The 11,793-nt window shown below is 48.6% G+C and overlaps 1 long non-coding RNA gene across 1 annotated transcript; it reads right to left on the reverse strand.

Moving 5' to 3' along the window:
• Positions 1-250: 250 nt before the first annotated feature.
• On the reverse strand, positions 251-1,392 carry LOC112970469. Its single transcript, XR_003255014.1, has 2 exons — positions 1,090-1,392; positions 251-795 (listed from the first exon to the last, which is right to left on the reverse strand). It is a non-coding gene; the product is annotated as an uncharacterized LOC112970469 (long non-coding RNA).
• Positions 1,393-11,793: the final 10,401 nt, after the last annotated feature.

Raw genomic sequence — 11,793 nt, forward strand, 5'->3', positions numbered from 1 at the left:
CGCTGTAATTACAGCGCCAAGCTCGCTGCCGCAGCAGCCTGGACCTTGCAACYGCGAAGCTGCAACACAGGAACGGGCTAGCGCTGCTCGCAGCCAAGGAAAATAAGACCAGACCCCAGAGCCTCGCTATTAGGAAAACAGCAATAACGACACAGCCACGTTTTAACAGAAATCAGAGAATTCCACTGCCAGGATCAGAGTTCTTCTCTGGGTCCAAAATAGATTTTAAATAAACCACTTCAAAATGAAATCGCTGTTGAGTATTTATTCCAAAGGCCATTTCCATCTGTCCGCACATAATGTCACTCAATGTAACCAAATTAAATAACAATCGGATTTTAAGGCTATTTTTCAAGGCTTGAGAGAGAGTTAACGGCGCACTGGGACGTGCTCTTAACGTTCGCTTGGCTGTGGTATGCCATAGCACCAAAAAACCGCAGGCTTCCTCCGACACCCGCGTTTTCCCCATGATTGCCGGAAGCACAAGCCAAAGGGAAGCGCTTTTACACGCAGAGAGACAAACTCATGCATTCGGTATCGAGGGTGCGAAGGAGAGAGGCGCCAAGACCCAGAAGTAAGGGCTTAACAACCGGTGCCATCCGGGACGGCAGGATGACTGCGGAGCTGGGGATTGAAGCTCGATCCGGGGAACAGCAGCTTACCAAAGTGTAAGGAGGAGGAGGAGGAGGAGGAAGCAGCCCAGCATCCCAGCAGCACCCGAGTGTCCGCAGATGGACTCGATTCTTCATCTCTGGTCAACAGCGCGCGCCGAAAGCGCAGAATGACGTTCTCGTCCTGGTGAAGATGAACATCAGTAAGAAGACCTCATGGCACAGACCTCAAAGAAGTCCTTGATCTAATAACAAGTTTGCGAATAACATCTAAAAATCATAACCTCAGAATTAGAGAGGCAAGAACATACAGCCTCCAGGGCTGATTAAAAACCCGCAAGCTTTTATCACCGCGTAATTGCTGCCTGAGCGGTTTCGCAGCAGCACGAGCCTGGAACTTCCTGAATGAGAAATTTTAATTTCAGGGCACCTCTAATTTATTGTGCCTGATACTGTTATATGATAAAAACCAACACACTCTCTCTCCAGGCGTGATATTTTTCTCCTTGGCTTCAGTTCAATTTATTCCCCGATTTCAAAGTAACCGAGCCCGTGTTTTCCTGTGCCGATGGCGCGTTCGGGTGGCTTCGCATCCCGCCCCGCTTCGGGGTGTGCCGGCAGGTGTTTTTCTTTTCTTTCTTTTTTTTTTTTTCCATGTTATTTTCTTTGTACACAGCGGTAGAGGCCAAATCCAGGACCCGGTGATGCCAATGGCAAAGGGGGGTTGTACTCACTGGAGCAGTCCAGACCGCTATTCGCCCTGCGCGGCAGACTCGAGCCCCTTCTTTATGTCGTAAAACCCAATTTTTTTGTTGCAAGGCCGGGAGCCGCGGAGGCGCACGGGGGCCGCCATATCCCGCTTTCTCAGGATTGCTGCCACAAAAATCAGATTGCAAATGTACACATATTAATGCCAAAATCCCAAAGCAGTCAATTCAAGGCAGCTTTAAAGTTAGCGGAGGGCGATAAGCAGAAACGTTAGTGTCATTTTTCCCGTTGTGAAGGATTAGCACGATAACTGCTTCCTTCTCCCAGGCCAGGAGCATCACCCGCACTTGCCAGCTTTCGCTCTCTTTTATCGTCCGTATTGCTCTAACGCGGACCGCGGACGTATGGAAACCGGAACGTGGAAAGAGAGCCTCCGGATTCACTGGGCATTAAACCCTCAGCACCGCTCCTGCGACGATTTGCTGAACTTCTGCTGCAACAAATCCCATGAAATCCATGGCCCGAGGCAGGAGGAAGAGGACGGATGAGGCAGGAGACTGAAAAACAAGAAGCAAAGACTAGTTTTATCCCGCTCCGCTCCGCCGCCCGCGGCGGCACCGCTCCCCCGGCGTCGCTGCGCTCCGTAACCGCTGGCTGTTTGCGGATTCACAGGGTCAGCCACCTTCGGGGCCAAAAAACTGTGAATCAGAAAAGAAAGAGGAAGGAAAGTTAACGTATTCAGACCATGCAAATTCTGTAAAAACAAGTCCTTTTTTTGCAGGCAGCGCTCGGCACGAGTGCACTTGCTGACGGAGCTGCGAAACTCCCGGAGCTCCCACTCGCCCGGAGCAGATCCGCGGGATGCAGCTGTCTCGTGCTAATCCCGCTGTTTTCCTCCCTGGATTCGCCTCTTTAACCCTAATCACTACCCAAACTTTCCTCGCCAGCTTCTCCTTGGGGAACTCGCAGAGGCTGCTTCCAAGGGCCTGAAAACTGAAGCATGTCAGAAATACGCGATTTGGATGTTTCAGCAACATCTCTATGAAATTTCTCCTTTTGCTCTAGGAAACCTGGTATAGACAGGTGTATCAGACTGCTTTTTTTTTTTTAATAGTAATGCAAAACACCTGGAACAAATCGATCTTCCTGCCGCATGCAGGAAGAGTTGTCCCTAATTAGATAAGATCAGATTTCTGGGTTCACACAAAGCGATTCAGAAATAAGGCTCTAGTTATTGATGGGACAAACCATAGAAAAGGAACTGAGCCAAGTTTAATAATGCAGAAAAATATTAAAGGGAGACGTTTTAATTCTTAATAAGTAGATCCATGGGTTTCATTAACTGGTGTTCGAGACTTTTTTTTTTTTTTTAGGGTTGGTTTTATTACCTAATTAATTTAAGCCTGACCGATAAGGCACATTAGCCTAATGGAGTCGCATCCTGTATTAACAGCAACACTAATTAATCGCGTGCGAGCACCATCCCTGCAGAACAAACGGGCCGCGAAGGCTCAGCTCCGGCGGAGCAGCCTCAGGTCCTGCCAAACTGCCTTTGCCTCCCGACCCATCGGCCCTGCAAAAGCCATCGGCTTCTTTCCGCTAACAGGCAGGCAACCGAAATACAAACGCGCGTTCGGCGACTGAACCGCCAGTATCAAATTGCAGCACCGGTCACCCATGAAATTGCCGCTGTATATTTTTAGGGCCGTTGCATGCTAACAGGCAAGTCCTATTTGTTTTTCTTTACCGGAGTATTGAATTCCTCGATTGCTTCCCTGGTTCAAACAGTTCTGGAGCTCGTTTGTGTTGTGTCAGGAGCAAAACAAATTCGGGAACAGTAATCCTCAAAAATCGAGTAATTGTATGTCAACAGAAGTGAAAGGCTACATTTTTCACACTCTGAATAATACACTTTTAATGGCGTTTCCATTTCTAAAGTTTAAAACATATCATCTTAAACCCCTTTCTGCGGTACCATCCTTGCTTTACCTACTTGCGTTACTTTTTGGTACAAAAGGATTCTCGGGATTAAGGGAGACACAGATAAACCAACGCGACGCTGAAACACAGGGGTCCCTATAACGTTGTCACTGCGATCTCCAGCCGCACGTGAACCGGCTGAACTTCCACAAATCTCTAACCCAACATCAAAGAGCCCTTTTCTTCCTCCTTACCGCACATTTCCAGCCAGCGCCAGACGCTGAACTTGGGGATATTTTGTCCAAGAGAGTCACTCCAGAAGCTGGAGAGCCATTGACCTTCTCCGGGCGTCCCACCAGGAGCCACGTCAGGGCAGCCGTGGGGCCGCAACGTCTAGGTGTCCCCAAACCTCCGTCCGGCGGCACGGCAGCGCTGCTCGGCGGCGGTCGCCTTTCACGCCGTGGGCGACCGCGTTGCCGCGAGAGGAGAAGTGACCCCTGCGCTTGCCTGGGCTGTGGAAGAGGTGTGAAGGCACAGAGCGTTTGGGGGTGCCTCCAGGTCAGAAGCCACCTCCAGGTGCCGCTGCAAAAAAAAAAAAAATAATAGTAATAAAGCTAAATTAAGGTTGAGAATAAACATCAAGGCCTTAAGGGCATTAAAAAAACCCTTCATGTGGTTGCTTTAATTATTCCCAAAGCAAGCATTTAAATCCCCATAAATTCTGACTTCCAACTTCCACTTAAAGAACTCCAAACGCGTGAGGTGCAGACACACACCGGTGAAGCACCCAGCCGACACGCGCTCGTTGGAGCTGACAGCGCACGACGGTGACACGGCTGTGAAATTACCACGCTTGTTGCCCTAGATACAACCGAAGGCACAAGCAGACACCATCAAGCCAGTCCCAGATTCAAAGGCAATTTGAGCAGTTGTTAAAGCCGCAGCAACTGCAGCGGCGAGGAAGGCACAGTCCAGCTTTTCCGAAGCAGAAGCATTGCCCGAGACGAGCCCGGTCCCAAGCTGCAGAGCTGTGGGCAGCCTCCCCCTTTGGCCCTGCAGTATTTGGTCATCTCACACCTGGGAGAGTTCCCCCAAAAGGGATGCAGGGCTCCCCGGACCCGCATGCCCACTGGCTAAAGCTCTCCCGAAAGAGACGTTCAAGTGACCTTGAGCAAAACAGGGATGTCCGTCATCACCTGCTGCATCCGAGGGAGAAGCTCCAACTGCTCACCCTGCCAGGCGGGTGGGCGGATGGAGGCAGCGAGATGCGTAGACATGCGGTGTTAGCATTACGAGCACAGGAGCTGTTCATGGCGAGGGTGTTCTGGGAACACCGGCTTGCGAGAAACACCCACRACGCGGGAGGTCACTAATGCACACGGCAGGCAGCAGCCTTGCCTGTGACTCACATCTGGCTGAAGCAAGCCAGATGTTGGGGCAGAAGATCCCCATAATAAGTGCTTTGACTCCTGAAGCGTATAAACGAACTATCTGAACGCAAGTTTGTCATCATCAGCCAAGAGGGAACCAAGTGACGCGATGCCGCCTCAGCGCTCCCCCTTCTCCGTGCCGCACAGGAGCGGTCCTGGCCACGTCACCCAGGCACACGCAGCTTGGTCCTTCTGCGTACGTGGGCGAGAGACTCAAGTGAACGAAATCCGTTTTAAAATGACCATCTGCTTCCCACAGTCTCACGCTGAGCCTCATCCCACCAGTGTCCTACCCTGGTCCCATCCCAGGAGCCAACGCACTCTTGCTCTTTGCAGGACAGGCAAGCTGCTCAGGAATTATTTTAAGACTTTGTTCGCAATATCCTCGCATGAAAGTAGGAAATGGATGTGCACTTACCTGAATTTCTTAATGAGCAGGAATTTTTCATATGAATGGGTTGATTGGGGACAGAGCGTTTCTAATCCCAAATCTGTCAGTGTTGTCTTGTACCCACCTGCTGTTAGAGGCGATCATAAGCATCGAAGCCATATGCAATAGGTATTATTTAGGATCTCCTCTTGTTGAAGACGGGGACATTTCTATTTTCTGGGCTTCAGATAGTTTTGGCAGCTGCTAAGCTCTGAGGAGACAGATTTTTGGAAGGTTGCCTTTTCAACTCTATAGCAGAAAAAGATTACAAAGCTCAAAGCCAGACTATAACAGAAGCAGCAGACAGAACCGTCTACCTGCTCTTAGAATCGTGTCTATGGTACAATTTAACTATTTTCAGAAATTTAGCACATTTTAAATGAAAAGCATCAGTTCCTGAATCCTTAAAAGCTTTTTGCTCCTCACTGGCTCCTTCCCATCCTTGACCACACTATAATTATAAAAATAACTATAAAATTCTCTACAGCTGCCACAGCACTATCAGTCTATGCAACTCTAAAGCAGACTCTTATGTGCTTTACGCTACAAGAGAACAGATTTCTGTGCTCTGAAAGAAAAGGCAAGGGAAGACCTCATTTATTTATATCTGTATTCTAATAGCTTTTAGGCAACCAAAAAGTCCAGCGCAACAGAAAGGCTGAGCTGGTTTGCCGAGCTCTTCTCACTCTGTCCTAGTGACCTCCAGGCAGCAGAGCAGATAAAAAGTCCAGTAGTTTTAAGAAGTATCTCCAATGCCCCCGTAACGGGTCCTGGGCCAGGCTTTGCTCTAGAACCTGCCTCCGGGAGGCTCCGCTGGGACCGTCTAATCGGGGGAAACGGGGTAAAACCGGGCTTCGTGTTACGCCTTCCCCAGCCTCTGCAGCAAAGCCCAACGCCAAGGGAAGAGGCACGGACAGAAACAGGACAGACACACAACCGCCGCAAACCCCTGCTGCAGAGGAATGAGGCAAAACATCTCCAGGGAGCAACGGAAACGCCAGGAACCAGGTATTTTTCCTAGCTGCTCTGCCTGCGAGTGCCCAGATAATCTAGGACATTAAGATTTTATTAATTTCACATATGTGGTTTGCGTCTGTTACCCAATGAACAGTTTGCCCCGTAYCTCTGAGGGGCTGCTTCAGCCCTGACAGGTCCTTGGGGTTACTTAGCGTTTCTGTAATAAATCATTTTCTAGAAAAGGATTCCTTCTGTGAGCTTTGGCTTCAGGATGAAAACTGGCCTCCAGATTCGCTGGCTTGTTTTTGTTTTCCCCTGGTTTCCATCAAAGCAGACAGCTAGAATAACTCAGTTAAGCGGCTATTCTGCGTCTCCCAGGCAGGCTCGACACCCGTCGGGAACCGGGAAGGGTCTGCAGCTCCGGTTTGGATCCCCTCCGCCCGAGGTGGCAGCGGTGGGGACACCTTACCCGCAGGAAGGACAGGAGAAGACGCCTGCACCCCCTCGGCCGGCCCGCACTCGCTCGCCGCGCAGCGCATCTCCTTCCTGATGATCCCCTAACGGGGCAAGAAAAATCAGCCCGAGTTCAAAGCGGTTAACTAACTCCCCAGGGCCAGGTATTAATTCATACTGGAGCAATAAAGTAGTCATTCTTCTTTATTCCTAAGTTTAATAAGAGCTAGGCTTGGGAATTAAGCATAGCACTTAGCAGAAGCCGGGGGACTCRGCCGGTCCTCCTCCGGCACGAGCAGGCTCGCGCGGCTGCGGCGGCCGGCACCGGCCCGCGGCTTTGCAGAACAGGAGGGGGGAAAAAAGAAAAGGGCAGAAAACCTGCCTCCCTTGAGGGTGGAAACTTCGCCCCTCGGCCGGGATGCGGGCGACGACGTCGAGGCCTCTCGACGCCCCAGCGCGCCCGTGGGCATCGCCGCTCCCGCGCTCGCGCAGCCTCGGCGACCCGCAAGCGCGAAACTCCCGTCAGAGCGTCGCTCGCTGTTATCGCGGCTTTTAACAACGCCGTGCGAGCCGCTCTGCCCCTACGGGCAGCAACGACCCGTCGGTCTTCGCTCGCTGGGTAATCAAGCGCAAAATACACCCGCCTGGATCCTTATGAGGCAAAAAAGCTAGCAAAAAGGAGAGGGGGAAAAAAAAAAAAAAAGTCTGTTGGATCTAATTTTTCTTTTCCTAAATTATGGATTAATTATTCTTACTACGCTCTGCAAAGTACCATACTGCTTAATAACAGCACATTAGACTGGCAAAAAGCCTGTTGATGTGTATAAAATGCAGACACAAGCTCTGCGGTGGGGTATCTACGCTGCGCTCAGCTGCAGGGATGGAAGGAAAAGGAAAGAAAGAGCAATCATCTGCAAAACAAAACAAAAAAAAATCTGTAGCTACTGCATAATTTGTTTTTTCATTAAGCAGCATCCAAGAGCAAGGGGATATTTGTTCTATTAAAAATGCTTATTTAAAATCTCCTTTTGGAGCTGGTTTTTCCTCCTGAACGCTGCTGTAAAAAAAAAAAAAAAAAAAAGAAAGAAAGAAAAAAAAAAAAAAATCAATCTCCTCTGTAAAAGAAGATGGGAAAAAGCAATATTTTTTTCAAACTGTGTTTTGTGTTTCATCTGAAGCAAATGCAGCTCTTGACAAAAACGTATCATGCCAGATTGCTAGCACTATCTTATGTGATGAAAGTAATTGATTCTAGAACATGGTACTTTTCAAGAACTATTAGTGTTAAGAATTACCTATTCCACCAAACGAGCATTATGAAAAATTAATAGTATGCAGACTGCCATTATCGCAAAAGCCTCTGGGCCTTACAGCGCAAGCAATTGCAATTATTTAAAAATATTAATAAAGGGAAATCTTTTGCTTTTTTTTTTCATTTTTCTGATCTGTTTTTTCACATTTTTAGAGGACCCGCAGCGCGCAAACGCTACTGCAATCTTTTGCGATCTGCCTGTAAAAACGTGCAAGAGTGTCCTTAAAAGGTAGGTTTGCAAATGGGGATGTCAATACCATCTCCAGCCTCGCCGAGGGCAAAAAGAGGTTGCTGGGAGTCTCCCAGGAAATATTAATTGCTCCTGATGGAGACTGAAACGCGGCACAGAGGAGGAGCAGCAGCAGCTGCAGTGACAGCGTTGCCCAAGCCAGGGGAACTAGGAGGAGCAGCGAGACTCCGAAAGGTAAAAATGAGTTTCAGACTACTGATGCCCTCCTTTCCTTTAGCCAAAATCAGCGTGTGGTGGTCCCAGCGCAGGGTGCTATTCTTCTTTTTACRTCTTGACCAGTCCTGGGTGTAAAACAGATATTGGAGATGAAGTCACCGTATCACGTAATAAAGATTTGGGTTTTCCCCCCTGTGGGAAGCCTGCGGCAAGCCACCACCCCAGCTGGACCCCACCGGGCCCTGGAGCGATTTCGGGGTGGGAAGCAAGAAGGAAACCACGGGGAAAGGAGAAGATCTGAACCTCCTTCAGCTTCTTCCCCCGACCCAATAAATCCACACCCGATCAAGCAGCGTTTAGAAGCGCAGCCAAGGGAAACGGGAACGGATCTCCCTCCTTTGAAAGCCGCCGCCGACGGTGGGTTGACGAGGGTTGGGGGGAAGGAAGGCATTTGTTAAGCACCAGACAATGACAATTATTTGGAGCCGCCGTAAAGCTGTCTGGAAAGTGATCAATTCCCATTTCAGGGCGGGATATAATTCCTGTAACCGAAATATAACAATGAATCAGAGTGACAGAAATACTACACGTGTTATCTCTCCGACGGATAAGCCTTTGACACGCATTTCTAATTTCTCTCTCCCCTAACGACCGCCAGACAACAATTCTTTCAGTTCTGCAGTCGCCAACCATAAACATCAGCGATGCTCAGCCTTTCCCCCCCGCTCTGCAGTCAGGTCACATCAGCGGCGCAAAACCGTCCCGCGTTCACCAGCTCGAACGCAAAGGTGAGACGTGGGAGAGGGGAAAGCTCTGTCCCAGGGTCTCCTTCCCCTGCTGTAAGAAATAACAACTTTCAGTTCAGGCCGAGTCAACAGGACTCGCTTTTCTTCGGCGAAAGCGTCCCTAGGATCTCCGCTGATGCTCGGAGCCGCTCGGCTCTAGCGGGTCCAGGGCAGCAGGATCCCAGAGCTGGAGCAGCTCGCGGATCGTGATTCAGGAATCAGGGGGTGCGCTGAAATCGTGAGTCTGCCAGCGGAAAACGGGCATTTTTGCTGGTGGCAAGGACAGCTCTAGAAACTGCACAGTCGGTAAAATTTAGCAAAAAGGCGAAGGGCGCTCTGCAACCGCTAATCTCAAGAGTATTATTGCCTAGTTGCGAGCACAAGCCAAGCACCCTTCAGCCCTCATCCTACCCACAAGAGGCCGAGGCCCCTCGGCAACTTCTGACCGCTAGATGAGGACATCAGAGCCGTGACTTCGTTGCGCCGGCGCATCCCTCCCGAGCGCAGGGCGCCGTTTCACCAGTCACAGGTTGGTAGGAAGGAGCACCGCACGCTCCCCATCCCGGCAGCGGCTGAAAGCGCCTGCGGCAGGAAACCACGCAGGCTCCGAGGGTTTCTGAAGGCTTGGTGAAAGTTGTCTTCTACAAGCGTGCCTGCAGCATGACGGTTGCGACAGGCACAAGCGATTGCTCCTTTCTTCGCCTGTCTGAGATCTGCAAGGCAGCTGCCGTGATTTCGCACCAGACTGCAGTTATGATTGAAATAAGCAGTGTTACTAATGCTCAAGAAGTCAATTAGCTCGAAACGTTCATCGCCACTAATAGCCGTGTCCTTTCTCATGCTTCAGAAGTAGCCAAAATATACCAGAATCATTTTTACAATTTCACTCCGTTTCACCGGGGAAGCGCCCAATGCCAAACAACGCAGTTAAGGAAGATTATATCCCTTCCCCATAAATCGCCTCCCCGATCGGAACAACATGACGTGTCCTGCAGAAGTCAGCCAGATTGCTTCTGGGTACAAGAGCTCTCCCCTCCGCAAGCCCCATTTTGACACTCATATTCATCATACCACAGGGCACGATATGGTGATCCACAGAAACAGGGCATTTGCTTCCAACTCTTATCAGCGCTATCGAAATAAAAAATGACTTCATGGAACTTCATAAAGCCACCCTTTTAAGAATCAAATCTCCCGTCTCCTTTAGGAGAGGGGGAGCAACCACTTCTAGGCACTGGCATGTCCAGTTGTACTAATGCAGCCCTAACAGCTCTCCCATGCTACCATTTTCTTTAACAATAGCTACGCAAAATTTAAGGCAACAGAAATTCCATCATCTTAAAAATAAATAAATAAATAAATGCTTTTCGGTATCATCTGTACAACCAAACATCCTTCTGATCTATATAAGTCAAGTGGTGGACAAATACAGCAACAGCAGTAGAAAGTGGATTTTGGTGAACACTTTCTGACCTTTTTGAGGTGGGTAAACAATACAAGTGTGATCGGGGAATCAGAATTTCTCTCTAAAGGAAATTTCAAGCAAGGATGAAGACAAACGTCTCTACAAATTAGAGAGAGCAATTTTTTTTGTGTACCTGCAGGGGGAAGAGTCTCCAGCGAGCTGTGCTGCTGGAACGGTCTGCTGACAGCAGGATGCGTCCCTGCTTTTCTCACTCATCTTTCCTCAACGCTTTGCAGCTCCACCTGAAGGAGAATCAGTCCTCACAGAAGCTACAAAACTACATTTTGAAACATTTCTAATATTCTACTTAACAGGTAGTATTACTCTTGTTTTACTGCTACGTAACAGGTGGAGACGTTTTCAGACAGTGGCACAAGAGTGGTCTCTTGTGGCAGCACATCAGATCTACAGCATTAACATTAAATACACTAGCATCCAAGCCTCCCCAAGCCCGTTATCTACAGCTGCCAGAAGCATTAACGTTTTTTCGGTTGGAACACTAGGTTAGCTTGATGCATTTTATCCTCAAAAGCATCTGAAGTTCTCACTCATACTTTCAAGCTTTAGCTCTTTTACCACATATGATCTTAGTATACTCAAATCTGCCAGAAAACAGAGAATGGGAACAGAGCTTTTTCTTAAACATTTTCTTAAATATGGAATTATTAAGAGAAATTGCAATCAAAACACTTGGGGCTGTAACGATTTGACCAATTAGCTTCCACAAAGCAGATAAAGAAAGACAAGATAAGGTACATGGTGGTGAGGAAAGAGTAAATAGTTGCTTGGGGCAGCAACACCAGCAGTAAAGGGTGTCACTGTGTGTGTCCTTCCTACACAGAAGGACATTAGAGCTCTGGTTCTTTCTTCAAAGTCAGGATTTCAGCCCGCTTAAGGCTACTTCAGAACTGAAATTCAGAAATCTGAACCCAGCAAAAGTGGCATCAGATGAGCAGAGATCTCTTCACCAGAAATCCAGAGGGACTTTAAGAAACACTACAAAAATCCAACCGCTATGGTTCACCGAACCTTGTCTTGTAACTTTTTTTTTTTTTTTAATCCAGTTTTTAGTTTTATCCAGAGCCAAAAAGCATCTTATTAGCTTTGGTGGCCTTTGAATCAGGACTACAAAATAGAAAATAACAGGAGAGAGATAACACCAATCAAAGAGAAAACAAACCCAGAGAAAGAAAATCAAAGCGACATCCACATCCCTTGTTTTCGTATTGCTCTATGCTTTTTAATACACAGTGACCTTTTTCCCAGTACACATTCCTCCAAGGTCTGGAAAGAGCTCAGCAAGGTTCTCCATGCAG

The sequence above is a fragment of the Apteryx rowi genome, unplaced genomic scaffold, assembly GCF_003343035.1.
Source record: "Apteryx rowi isolate R43461 unplaced genomic scaffold, aptRow1 scaffold_4, whole genome shotgun sequence".
Classification (NCBI taxonomy): domain Eukaryota; kingdom Metazoa; phylum Chordata; class Aves; order Apterygiformes; family Apterygidae; genus Apteryx; species Apteryx rowi.